This window comes from Balaenoptera ricei, chromosome 21 (genome assembly GCF_028023285.1).
Source record: "Balaenoptera ricei isolate mBalRic1 chromosome 21, mBalRic1.hap2, whole genome shotgun sequence".
Taxonomy (NCBI): domain Eukaryota; kingdom Metazoa; phylum Chordata; class Mammalia; order Artiodactyla; family Balaenopteridae; genus Balaenoptera; species Balaenoptera ricei.
Window position 1 is genome coordinate 3920825 of NC_082659.1, and position 14574 is coordinate 3935398.

The following is a 14574-nucleotide window of genomic DNA, read 5'->3' on the forward strand; positions in this document are numbered from 1 at the left end:
TCTATTCCTTTGGATTCGCCCCTTTACGTAATTGGAGTACTGCTTCCTCCTTCTGTGTATGTCAAGTTCCCACAAATACTCTAACCCTCTCTCAAGTCCTGCTGACTCCTATCATCCTTCCTCCAAGTTCCCACTTCACTCTAACTGAGATTTTCTTTCTCTACTTCACTGTAAGAAACTTAGAAAGTGGTCAGTTTTTATTGTTTTTACATTAAATGGTAATAATCAAAACAGTATCAAATATGGGTTACATATTTTGTTATAATGTGAAGGTAATGAGCAAGTAGAAATTGATGTAGAGAGTATGAATTTTTCTGACAGAAATAAAATGGCAATAAGTAAATATGCAGGAAATAATATACTCAGAGTGGGCAGTAAAGTTTTCAGCATTCATAAAAGTTATGAGTTCAGAAAGAGTAAAGTTGGCAGGTAGTGAACTGAAATTTAAAGATGAGATGTTTTAAAATTACCCAGTGGTCTACTAAAGAAAGTGTTTTAATAGAAATTTGAAATTCAGAGTTATGTTTGAGAAGAAGACATACACGTTCTGTTTTTAAATGTAAGTGATGTATGGTTTTCATGGTCATATGCAGCTATTCTAAAACAGAAATTCATATTTTCAAAATTAAAATTGGCAATCAAATTTAAATATGAAGAAACAGAAGAGTAAACAAAATAATACAAAATGTTATGATTTCTTATTTTCAGTCTCCAAATTATCCACTAGATTTTAATCCATATAAATTAAGTAGAAAATATGTTACAATATTTTTATGTAGCATTTCCAATACTTTTAATGTTGTCTCATTATAAAGAAATATTTCTAAAGTCTTATTTGAAATATTAATAGTGATTTTAAATGATGAAAAATTTTCAAATAATGGAGTATTTGGTTGGCACTATAGTGACACCAAAGACAAAGTGTGAGGCAATTAAAATACATGACTACATCCAAAATTTAGTTATCTATCATCTTCAGGAAATAAAACCAAACAGTTTTGGAAGACACTGTGGAAGACTTTCATAAAGCAATTATACAAACATCTTTAATTACATACTAGTAAAGGAATTAAGTGAAATGAACTATGTAAGAACTTTCCAGGAAAAGGCCAATCACAATCTGTATGTAACAGTAGCTAAACAAGAAATTTGCCACCTGCAAGATAACAAAATCTGTGTGAGGAGGTGTGGCCTATGCATTCTAGTGGGTACCTAGCTAACTCATTTGTATTTAACTTTTCAGGGACATTTGGCACTTTCTGCTTTGTAACTCAGCAGATTTGGAGGATTTTCTTATTTACCTTAGAGCTTGAAGAGCAACTTAAGATTCGTCCTGTTTTTACTGCTTGAACAGTTAGTTACCAGGTAAGACTGACACATAATTTTCACAACTTTCTCTCTCTTTTTACATTTCTAATCCAACTTTAATTCAATAACATCTAGCATTGTGGAATTCTCAGTGAATTTGTAAAGTCTCGTACATGTGGAAATTTAGTTTTGCCTCTCAACGTGTTCCAAAAAACCCTGAGAGACACATAATTTTATATTTATTTAAAACCCCTTTCAGAACGTTCTGTTGAAAAATAAAGTTAAAAAACAACTGACAGATCACTCAGTAAGTTACTGGAATATCACTGGTTAAAAAGTTTAACTGCATAAATAACAATATTAATTTTAGTAAAAGAATTACTGCAGTACACACTCTACCCTTCAACTGTGCTGGGTAAAGGTTTTTGTTTTACTGATAACTGTAGGGTTCTGCTAACTTTCCAACTAGGAGAAAAAATTTAGAAACCCAAATGTCAAAATACAGTTTGAAATAAGAAAAGTTTCACTGCCTAATTAGTAGATTTTGGAGACAAAGTTAGCAGGTAATTGATATTTCTTAATGCCTGTTTTGAGCCAGCCTCTATGTTGGCTGCCTTTTTGTCTCCTCGTATCCTTCTCACAAATCTGAGGAGCTCTTCTGTTCTCCATACTATATGTTGGTAAACTGATGGGCACAAAGGTGAAATCATTTGCATGTGGTGCTAAAAATCATGTTGCACAGAAAGTCTCAAATACTGTTCTAGATGATCCTAACGTCCACAGATCTTTCACATTGTTACAAAATATAATTTTGATGATTAAGTACTTAATCCAAAAAATTTTCCCATTAAACTAATTTTTCCCAGAGCAACAGATGTAAAATCAATCAGAATAACTTAAATAATGTGAAACGCTTCATATAAACTAGTTGTGAAGTTGCGATACTGTTATTTTTTTTTAAATAGATTTTATTTTTTAGAGAAGTTTTAAGTTCACAGCAAAATTGAGCAGGAAGTATGCAGAGTTCTCATATACCTCCTGCCCCCGCACGTGTATAACCTTTGCCAGTATCAACATCTCCTGCCAGCATGGCACATGTATTACAGGTGGTGAACCTACATTGACACATCATAATCACCCAAGCCCATAGTTTACATTACACTTCACTCTTGGTGTTGGACGTTCTCTGGGTTTGGAAAAACATACAATGACATGGACCCATCCTTTTAGTAGTATACTGATTAGTTTCGTTGTGCTCCATCTATTCATTCCTCCCGCCTATCCCTGGCAACCACTGATCTTTTTATTGTCTCCATAGTTTTATGTTTTCCAGAATGCCATATAGAAATAATTATACTATATATAGCCTTTTTCAGATTGGCTTCTTTCACTTAGCAGTATGCATTTAAGTTTCCTCTATGTCTTTACCTGGCTTGATAGCTCATTTCTCTTTAGTGCTGAATGATATTCTATTATCTGGATATAGTACAGTTTATTTATCCAGTCACAGACTGGAGGACATTTTGGTTGCTTCTAAGGTTTGGCAATTATGAATAAAGCTGCTATAAACATCCGTGTGCAGGTTTTTGTGTGGATATATTTTCAACTCCTTTGGTAAATACGAAGGAGATGTTTATGGATATTATGCTGTGGATATGTGTCGTTTTGTAAAAAACTTGACAAACTGTCTTCCAACATGGCTATACAATTTTGCATTCCAAACAGCAATGAATAAGGATTCCTGTTGCTCCATATCAATACCAGCAATCGCTGTTGTCAGTATTCTGGAATCTGGCCTTTCTGATAGATGTTTAGCAGTATTTCACTGTTCTAGTTTGCAGTTCCTTAATGACATGTGATGTGGAGCATCCTTTCATATGCTTATTTGCCATCTGTGTATCTTCAGTAAGGTGTCAGTTAAGGTCTTTTGCTCATTTTTTAATTGGATTGTTTTCTTAATGGTTGAATTTTAAGAGTTCCTTGTACAATATATATTTGGATAAAAGTACTTTATCAAAGGTATCTTTTGCAAATATTTCCTCTCTGTCTGTGCCTTGGTTGTTCATTTTCTTGGTAATGAGTGACATATGAGAATGTAGTCCTTTCCTTTCCCCACCTCAGTCCCTGTCTCAGTATAGATGACTTTTCTGTTTAATTAGAGGTTGATATTTTAGCATGATATTGGAATATAATCCAAGGAGATAAAAAATTAATCCTATTCACAGTTGAGTCCCAGTACATCCTGTCAATTCTTCTGGCTTCTCAGTACATCAAATATTGTGCTACCAAACATTCTGCTATTTCATATTGTATCATTGGGGTATTGAGTTCCCAAATAACTTTACACTATATAAAATAAATAACATGAAATAAATTGAGCTGCCTCGAAGATGAAAAAAGAAGATGGAAAGAAAAAGAGGTGTCAAGAAAGACAGTCAAAGAAGAAGAAAAAAATATGCCATTTTATTATGCAGTAACAACAGAAAGCACTAATTTCCTTCCTATCAAAATTAAAGTCTTTGTTATCTAAGTTTCTTTCAGGGCTTGCGGGTGGTATGGGTGATTGCTTATACAGGCATACCTCAGACATATTATGGGTTTGGTGCCAGACCACTGCAATAAAGCAAATATCACAATAAAGAGAGTCACAGTTTTTTTTGGTTTGCCAGTGCATATAAAAGTTATATTTACACTATAGTGTAGTCTAATTAAGTGTGCCATAGCATTAGGTCTAAATAAACATACCTTAATTTAAAAGTACTTTATAGCTAAAAAAATGCTAACCATCATCTAAGCCTTCAGAGAGTCTTAATTTTTTGTTGGTGGAGGGTCTTGCCATGATGTAGATGGCTGCTGACTGATCAGGGTAATGGTTGCTGAAGGGTGAGGCATTTGTGGCAATTTCCTAAAAAAACACAACGATGAATTTGCAACATCTATTGACTCTTCCTTTCACAAAAGATTTCTCAGTAGCAGGCAATGCTGTTTGACAGCATTTTACCCACAGTAGAACTTCTTTCAAAATTGCAGTCAGTCCTCTCAAAACCTTCTGACACTTTCTCAACTAAGTTTATGGAAAATTCTAAATCCTTTGTTGTTATTTCAGTAATCTTCACCGCATCTTCAGGAGTAAATTTCATCTCAGGAAACCACTTTCTTTGCTCATCCATAAGTAGCAACTCTTCATCTGTTCAAGTTTTACCATGATATTGCAGCAATTCAGTCACCTCTTCAGGGTCCATTTCTAATTCTAGTTCTCTCGCTATTTCCACCACATCTGCAGTTACTTCCTCCACTCAAGGCTTGAACCCCTCAAGAACTGAACCCCTCAATCTGTGCGGCTTGGAATCAACTTCTTCCAAACTCCTGTGTATGTTAATATTTTGACCTCTTCCCATGAATCACAGATGTTCTTTTTTTTTTTTTTAATTTATTTATTTATTTTTGGCTGTGTTGGGTCTTTGTTTCTGTGTGAGGGCTTTCTCTAGTTGCGGCGAGCGGGGGCCACTCTTCATCGCGGTGCGCGGGCCTCTCACTGTCGCGGCCTCTCTTGTTGCGGAGCACAGGCTCCAGACGTGCAGGCTCAGTAGTTGTGGCTCGTGGGCCTAGTTGCTCCGCAGCATGTGGGATCTTCCCAGACCAGGGCTCGAAACCGTGTCCCCTGCATTGGTAGGCAGATTCTCAACCGCTGCGCCACCAGGGAAACCCCCACAGATGTTCTTAATGGCATCTAGAATGGTGAATCCTTTCCAGGTTTTCCATTGAATTTGCCCAAATCCATCAGAATAATCACTATCTTTGGCAGGTATAGCCTTAGAAAATGCATTTCTTCAATAATAAGACTTGAAAGTCGAAAATGACTCCTTGATCCACGGGCTGCAGGATGGGTGCTGTGTCAGCAGGCACGACAACCACTTTCATCTCATCGTGTGTCTCCATCAGAGCTCTTGGGTGTCCAAGTGCATTGTCACCGAGCAGTAATATTTTGAAAGGAACCTTTTGGTCTGAGCAGTAGGTCTAAACAGTGGGCCTAAGATATTCAGTAAACCATATTGTAAAAAGATGTGATGTCATCCATGCCTTATTGTTCCATTTATAGAGCACAGGCAGGGTTGATTTAGCATAATTCTTAAGGGCTCTAGGATTTTCAAATGGGCATTGGCTTCAACTTTTAGTCATCAGCTGCATTAGCCCCTAACAAGAGAGTCAGCCTGTCCTTTGAAACTTTGAAGCTTGGTGTTGACTTGCACTCTCTAGCTATGAAAGGCCGAGATGTCATCTTCTTCCAATAGAAGGCTGTTTTATGTAAATCGAAAATCTGTGATTTAGTGTGGCCGCCTTCATTATTTATCTGAGTTAGATCTTCTGGGTAACTTGGTGAAGCTTCTGCATCACCACTTGCTGCTTCGCCTTGTATAATACTTCGATTTTACAAATTTGGCTTCTTTCCTTCAACCTCATGAACCAACCTCTGCTGGCTTCACACTTTTTTTCTGCAGCTTCCTCACCTCTCTCAGCCTTCATAAAACTGAGGAGACTTAGTGCCTTGCCCTGGATTAGGCTTTGGCTTAAGGGAATGTTGTGTTTGGTCTGATCTATCCAGACCACTCGAACTTTCTCCACATCAGCGATAAGGCTCTTTCGCTTTCTAATGGTGCATGTGTTCACTGGAGCAGCAATTTTGATTTTCTTCAAGAACATTTCCTTTGCTTTCACAACTTGGCTAACTGTTTGGCATGAGAGGCTTAGCTTTCTCCTGCCTTGGTTTTTGACACGCCTTCCTCTCTAAGCTTAACCATTTCTAGCTTTTGATTTAAAGCGAGGGACATGCAACACTTCCTCTTACTTGAACACTTCGAGGCCATTGTACGTTTGCTAATTGGCCTGAGTTCAAATTGGTGTGTCTCAGGGAATAGGGAGGTCTGAGGAAAAGGTCTGAGAGAGACAGGGGAAAAGGTCGGTTGGTGGAACAGTCTGAACACATACAACATTTACCGATTAAGTTTGCCATCTACGTTGGGCACAGTTCATCATGCCCCCAATTACAATAGTAACATCAAAAATCACTGATCACGTATCACCATGGCAACTACAATAATAATGAAAAAGTTTGAAATATTGCAAGAATTAACAAAATGTGACACATAGAGATGAAGTGAGTAAATACTGTTGGAAAAATAGTGCAATACACTTGTTGAGGCAGGGTTGCCACAAACCTTCAATTTAAAAAAACAAAAAGCAAAAAACAACAACAAAAAAACCCCACCACAATACTGATGAAGTGAAATAAAGGGAAGCACAATAAAATAAGGTAGACCTGTATGATCTGAGTATGTTCATCCTGTCAGCTAACATGATGCCAATAAGGAACATGTCAGGGACTGCTCCAAAGTTGGTCCATTGCTACTTAACCAGGTATATAGACTTACCCCCAAATGAGGTTTCCTAATTCATGGTGAAATATCACTTTCATGAAAAATAATTTTTCAAAAGGAAACACTCTTGCATAATAATAATAAAAAAACAGCTAAATGTTTTCTATAGGAGTAGGATAACAATCTCTACTGGAACATGCCTGTCAGTGGTAGATCTTGATAATGCTCTTATAGAAATCTCAGCATCTATTTCTTTCTAATTTGGCATTTAAAAGAGCTAAGATTACAACCAAATTGAATGGAACAAAATATAAAACTTATTTAAAAAAAAAAAAGGTATCCAAAATCGCATAGTATTAATTTAATTCAAATGATGTATACATCTAATGTTGAGCCCCTCTGATATTTTGCTTTTATCTGCAATAAATATATTAGTAGATTTAACAAATTTCCTTAGTTTTCCATTGAGCCTATCATATATCATAATGCAAAGTAACAAATTAAAGTCAAATAATATCAAGCCTAATGCAGAATATTTAAAATTTGTAACTTATATAATGAGAAGGATCAGAAATATAGTCAGTAAGTATAGTAGTAATATTTTAATTGTAAGAAAATATATATAACATAAAATTTGCCATTTTAACCATTTTTAAGTGTATAGATCAGTGGCATTAAGTACATTCACACTGTTGTACAACCTTCACCAGCATCCAGGGCTAATATTTATACTCATGTAACAGAAAAACCCTGGTAAGAATTTTGGTAGTATCATGAAATTTGGCTCGATGCAAAATAATCTTATTTCTCTTACAAAATAACTCATATTAGGATTATATATACTACTATGGGACTGTTTAAGTACATTAATTGTCTTTATTATATGTGTGGAAAGAACATTGGTCTTACAATTAGCAAAGTTAGTACATAGACATAATTCTACCATGTATGAGGAGGTGCTTAATCTTGGGCATATTGAGAACAGATTAAGAAAAATGAGGGACCCAAATGTGTCTCATTACTAACCGCCATCAACTCAATCTCACATCTGCAGCTAATCCACACTGTCCTATCGCTCACATTCGAATGCACCCTCCTTTGCTTAGCATTTACATTTAGACAAAAACCTAAGGCAAGCTAAGCAATTAAGCAAAAACCAAAACAAATATAAAAAAAAATTGTGCCTATTCTACTGTCATAATTATGCACCATGATTAATTTTGTGTCACTTAAATAAAACATGTTAGACAGGAAATAGTTTATTTATACTAAATCCTACGGTACTAAGTTGTATTGTAGAAATGAATACCCTCACCTCATTTTAGAATATTTGTCTTTAAATCAAGCAAATGTGAAACCCCTAGGAATCATCCAGAGAACAAGCTAATTTAACTATAAATTGGTTCAACTTAGATTGGAAATATTAATCAAACTCTCCAAATACTATAAAATTAAGATGCAATTAGATGCCTTTCTGGTTTAGCATGTGAATGCTGTTGAATATATTTATTTCAGTGTTTTGTGAAGGATGGTAATGACATATCTTTAAGCTTCTATGAAATTAATTGAAGAGAATATATAAAGGAATGATGTTATTTTTCTTTATAAATCCTATTTCTTTATTAATCAAGCTTCATTCCTTTTATCACTAGCATTTGTCACTTTCCTAAGGCTTTCAAAATAACTTAATAAACTAAAATTTATATTCCATATTTACTGTATAAATATTCTATCACTTACTTATATATTCAAATTAGATTCTCCTCTACATTTATAAATATTTAGTGTTAATTGTAATAGGTAATTTTTTTATTATGAAAAAAATACATATTCCCTCAACTGTAGGCATATTTACTGAATGTCTTTTATTTATTACAAAGCCATGGGTTAATTTCCGGGTTTAATAGTGCATAACAATAGTGGTATTAGAATTCTGAATATGAAATCTTTTAAATATATATTCTTTATGCAGAAATTTGTTATAAAAAGAATATTAAAATGTTCCTTCCTAAAATTAACAATTTATATTGTACAGTATGATCTCTGAATTTTACAATAAGCAAGTAGATCAGTTTATTGTACTTCCTTATATCTCATAATTACCAATTACATTTATTGACAAAATATTATCTATATGCACTTTAATAATTTTACTGTATAAGTTACTTAATTTCTTCCTCACAAATTCCTTTGGAGGTAGACATTTATAACCATCTCCATTTTACAGATGAGGAAATTTAGACACAGAGAACTTAAGTAATTGAGCTTAAATCCCAAAGAGAATGAGCACTGCAGATGAAATTTAGATCTAACCTGACTGATAAACCTATGAGTGTGGTAAACTGGTGTGAATAGATGAGAAATATCTGTCCTCAATGAGTTTGTAATCTTGTTGAAGAGCTAAAGAATATACAAGAACAGCAAAAGAAACATAGATATATAGCAGTCAACTCAGGTTCTGAAAGCATTAATGTTATTGGCTCCGCTAGTTGAAGAGGCCACGGAAAAGCTGGAAATCAGCCCATCCTTGATAACTGTCTATGATTTGGACAGAAGATAGCATAATCAAAGTATTTAAAGTTGGAGGAAAGTAGCTAAAAATACGCATTAAAAAAATCCAAAGGAGCATTCACTCATTAGACTGTGAAGACACAAACCTCATGAGAAGGGTCTTTATTCATCGAGCACTGGAAGGACAAGGACTGAACTTTCCCATAGATTTTCCAAGTTGACTGGTTCCATTTGAAAATTGTTGATAGAGGATTCAGTTAAGATGGCAGAGTAGAAGGATGTGTGCTCAATCCCTCTTGCGAGAGCACCAGAATCACAACTAACTGCTGAACAACAATTGAAAGGAAGACAGTGGAACTCACGAAAAAAGTACCCGACATCCAAAGACAAAGGAGAAACTGCAATGAGACAGTAGGAGGGGCCCAATCACAATAAAATCAAATCACATAACCACTGGATGGGTGACTCACAAACTGGAGAACACTTATACCACAGAAGTCCACCCACTGGAGGAAAGGTTCTGAGCCCCACGTCAGGCTTCCCAACCTGGGGGGTCCGGCAACGGGAGGAGGAATTCCCGGAGAATCAGACTTTGAAGGCTAGCGGGATTTGACTGCAGGTCTTTGACAGGTCTGGAGGAAACAGAGACTCCACTCTTGGAGGGCACACACAAAGTAGTGTGCACATGAGGACCCATGGGGAAAGAGCAGTGACCCCATAGGAGACTGAATCAGACCTACCTGCTAGTGTTGGAGACACTCCTGCAGAGGCTGGGGGTGGCTCTGTCTCACCGTGAGGACAAGGACACTGGCAGCAGAAGTTCTGGGAAGTACTCCTTGGCGTGAGGCCTCCCAGAGTCTGCCATTAGCCCCACCAAAGGGCCTGTAACTCCAGTGCTGGGTAGCCTCAGGCCAAACAACCAACAAGGAGGGCACCCAGCCCCACCCATCACCAGAGAAGTGGATTAAAGTTTTACTGAGCTCTGCCCACCAGAGCAACACCCAGTTCTACCCACCACCAGTACCCCCCACAAGGTAGCTTGCGCAAGCCTCTTAGCCTCATCCACCAGAGAGAAGACAGCAGAAGCAAGAAGAACTACAATCCTGCAGCCCGTGGAATGAAAACCACATTCACAGAAAGATAGGCAAAATGAAAAGGCAGAGGACTATGTACTGGATGAAGGAACAACATGAAACCCCAGAGAAACAACTAAATGAAGTGGAGATAGGCAACCTTCCAGAAAAAGAATTCAGAATAATGCTAGTGAAGATGATCCAGGACCTCGGAAAAAGAATGGAGGCAAAGATCGAGAAGATGCAAGAAATGTTTAACAAACACCTAGAAGAATTAAAGAACAAACAAACAGACATGCACAATACAATAACTGAAGTGAAAAATACACTCGAAGGAATCAATAGCAGAATAACTGAGGCAGAAGAACAGATAAGGGACCTGGAATACAAAATGGTGGAATTCACTGCCATGGAACAGAATAAAGAAAAAAAGAATGAAAAGAAATGAAGACAGCCTAAGAGACCTCTGGGACAACATTAAACACACCAGCATTCGCATTATAGGGTTCCCAGAAGGAGAAGAGAGAGAGAAAGGCCCCAAGAAAATATTTGAAGAGATTATACTCAAAAATTTCCCTAAAATGGGAAAAGAAAGAGCCACCCAAGTCCAGGAAGCGCAGAGAGTCCCATACAGGAAAAACCCAAGGAGAAACACACCAGGACACTTAGTAATCAAATTGGCAAAAATTAAAGACAAAGAAAAATTATTAAAAGCAACAAGGGAAAAACGACAAATAACATAAAAGCGAACTCCCATAATGTTAACAGCTGATTTCTCAGCAGAAACTCTACAAGCAAGAAAGGAGTGGCACGATATATTTAAAGTGATGAAAGGGAAGAACCTACAGCCAAGATTATTCTACCCAGCAAGGATCTCATTCTGATTTGACGGAGAAGTCAAAAGCTTTACAGACACGCAAAAGCTAAAAGAATTCAGCACCAACAAACCTGCTCCTCAACAAATACTAAAGGAACTTCTCTAAGTGGGAAACACAAGAGAAGAAAAGGACCTACAAAAACAAACCCAAAACAATTAAGAAAATGGTAATAGGAACATACATATTGATAATTACCTTAAATGTGAATGGATTAAATGCTCAAACCAAAAGACACAGGCTCACTGAATGAAAACAACAACAAGACGCATATATATGCTGTCTTCAAGAGACCCACTTCAGACCTAGGGACACATACAGAATGAAAGTGAGGGGATGGAAAAAGATATTCCATGCAAATGGAAATCCAAAGAAAGCTGGAGTAGCGATACTCATATCAGATAAAATAGACTTTAAAATAAAGAATGTTACAAGAAACACGAAGGACACTACATAATGATCAAGGGGTCAATCCAAGAAGAAGATATAACAATTATAAATATATATGCACCCAACATAGGAGCAGCCCAATACATAAGGCAACTGCTAACAGCTGTAAAAGAGGAAATCAACAGTAACACAATAATAGTGGGGCACTTTAACACCTCACTTACACCAATGTGCAGATCATCCAGACAAAAAATTAGTTAGGAAACACAAGCTTTAACTGACACAATAGACCAGATAGATTTAATTGATACTTACAGGACATTCCATCCGAAAACAGCAGATTACACTTTCTTCTCAAGTGCACACAGAACATTCTCTAGGAAAGATCACATCTTGGGTCACAAATCAAGCCTTGGTAAATTTAAGAAAATTGAAATCATATGAAACATCTTTTCTGACCACAGCACTATGAGATTGGCAATAAATGACAGGGGGGAAAAAACGTGAAAAACACAAACACATGGAGGCTAAACAATACGTTAGTAAACAACCAAGAGATCACTGAAGAAATCAAAGAGGAAATCAGAAAATGCCTAGAGACAAATGACAACTAAAACACAACGATCCAAAACCTATGGGATGCAGCAAATGCAGTTCTAAGAGGGAAGTTTATAGCAATATAATCCTACCTCAAGAAACAAGAAAAATCTCAAATACACAATCTAACCTTACACCTAAAGGAACTAGAGAAAGAAGAACAAACAAAACCCAAAGTTACCAGAAGGAAAGAAATCATAAAGATCAGACCAGATACAAATGAAATAGAAGTAAAGAAAAAACCAGCCAATATCAATAAAACTAAAAGCTGCCTCTTTAAGAAGACAAAATTGATAAACCTTTAGCCAGACCAATCAAGAAAAAGAGGGAGAGGACCAAATCAATAAAATTAGAAATGAAAAAGGAGAAGTTACAATGGACACTGCAGAAATACAAAGCATCATAAGAGACTACTATAAGCAACTCTATGCCAATAAAATGAACAACCTGGAAGAAATGGACAAATTCTTAGAACAGTATAACCTTCCAAAACTGAACCAGTAAGAAATAGAAAATATGAACAGACCAATCACAAGTAATGAAATTGAAACTGTGATTAAACATCTTCCAAGAAACAAAACTCCAGGACCAGATGGCTTCACAGGTGAATTCTATCAAACATTTAGAGAAGAATTAACACCCATCCTTCTCAAACTCTTCCAAAAAATTGCAGAGGAAGGAACACTCCCAAACTCATTCTATGAGGCCACCATCACCCTGATACCAAAACCAGAAAAAGATACTACAAAAAAAGAAAATTACAGACCAATATCACTGATGAATATAGATGCAAAAATCCTCAACAAAATACCAGCACACAGAATCCATCAACACATTAAAAGGATCATACACCATGATCAAGTGGGATTTATCCCAGGGATGCAAGGATGCTTCAATATACGCAAATCAAGTAATGTGATACACCATGTTAACAAATTGAAGAAGAAAAACCATATGATCATCTCAATAGATACAGAAAAAGCTTTTGACAAAATTCAACACCCATTTATGATAAAAACTCTCCAGAAAGTGAGGATGGGAGGAACCTACCTCAACATGATAAAGGCCATATACAACAAACCCACAGCAAACATCATTCTAAATGGTGAAAAACTGAAAGCATTTCCTCTAAGATCAGGAACTAGAGAAGGATGTCCACTCTCGCCACAATTATTCAGCATAGTTTTGGAAGTCCTAGACACAGCAGTCAGAGAAGAAAAAGAAATGAGAGGAATACAAATTGGAAAAGAAGAAGCAAAACTGTCACTGTTTGCAGATGACATGATACTATACATAGAGAATCCTAAAGATGCCACCAGAAAACTACTAGAGCTAAACAATGAATTTGGTAAAGTTGCAGGATACAAAGTTAATGCACAGAAATCTCTTGCATTCCTATACACTAACAATGAAAGATCAGAAAGAGATATTAAGGAAACAATCCTATTCACCATTGCAACAAAAAAATAAAATACCTAGGAATAAACCTACCTAAGGAGGAAAAAGACCTGTACTCAGGAAACTATAAGACACTGATGAAAGAAATCAAAGATGACACAAACAGATGGAGAGATATACCATGTTCTTGGTTTGGAAGAATGAATATTGTGAAAATGACTGTACTACCCAAAGCAATCTACTGATTCAATGCAATCCCTATCAAATTACCAATGACATTTTTTATAGAAGTTGAACAAAAAATGTTAAAATTTGTATGGAGACACAAAAGACCCCGAATAGCCAAAGCAATCTTGAGGGAAAAACACGAAGCTGGAGGAATCAGACTCCCTGACTTCAGACTATCCTACAAAGCTACTGTAACCAAGACAATATGGTACTGACCAAAAACAGAAATATAGAACAATGGAACAGGATAGAAATCCCACAGATAAATCCATGCACCTATGGTCACCTAATCTATGGCAAAGGAGGCAAGGATATACAATGGGGAAAGGCAGTCTCTTCAGTAAGTGGTACTGGGAAAACTGGACATCTACATGTAAAAGAATGAAATTAGAACATCCGTAACACTGTACACAAAAATAAACTCAAAATGGATTAAAGACCTGAATGTAAGACCGGACACTATAAAACTCTTAGAGGAAAACATAGGCAGAATGCTCTTTGACATAAATCACAGCAAGATCTTTTTTGACCCACCTCCTAGAGTAATGGAGATAAAAACAAAAATAAACAAATGGGACCTAATGATACTTAAAAGCTTTTGCACAGCAAAGGAACTATAAACAAGATGAAAAGACAACCCTCAGAATGGGAGAAAATATTTGCAAACAAATAAACAGACAGAGGGTTAATCTCCAAAACATATAAATAGCTCGTGCAGCTCAATATAAAAAAAACAAACAACCCAATCCAAAAATGGGCAGAAGACCTAAACAAACATTTCTCCAAAGAAGATATACAGATTGCTAACAAACACATGAA

At 36.2% G+C, this 14574-nt stretch overlaps 1 long non-coding RNA gene across 1 annotated transcript in view; it reads left to right on the forward strand.

Moving 5' to 3' along the window:
* The window catches only part of LOC132356622 (uncharacterized), a 356023-nt gene that overhangs the window by 69106 nt on the left and 272343 nt on the right, over nt 1-14574 (forward strand). Inside the window, exon 3 of the long non-coding RNA XR_009499931.1 lies at nt 1244-1365. This is a non-coding gene — a long non-coding RNA (uncharacterized LOC132356622). The remainder of the gene's footprint in view (nt 1-1243; nt 1366-14574) is intronic.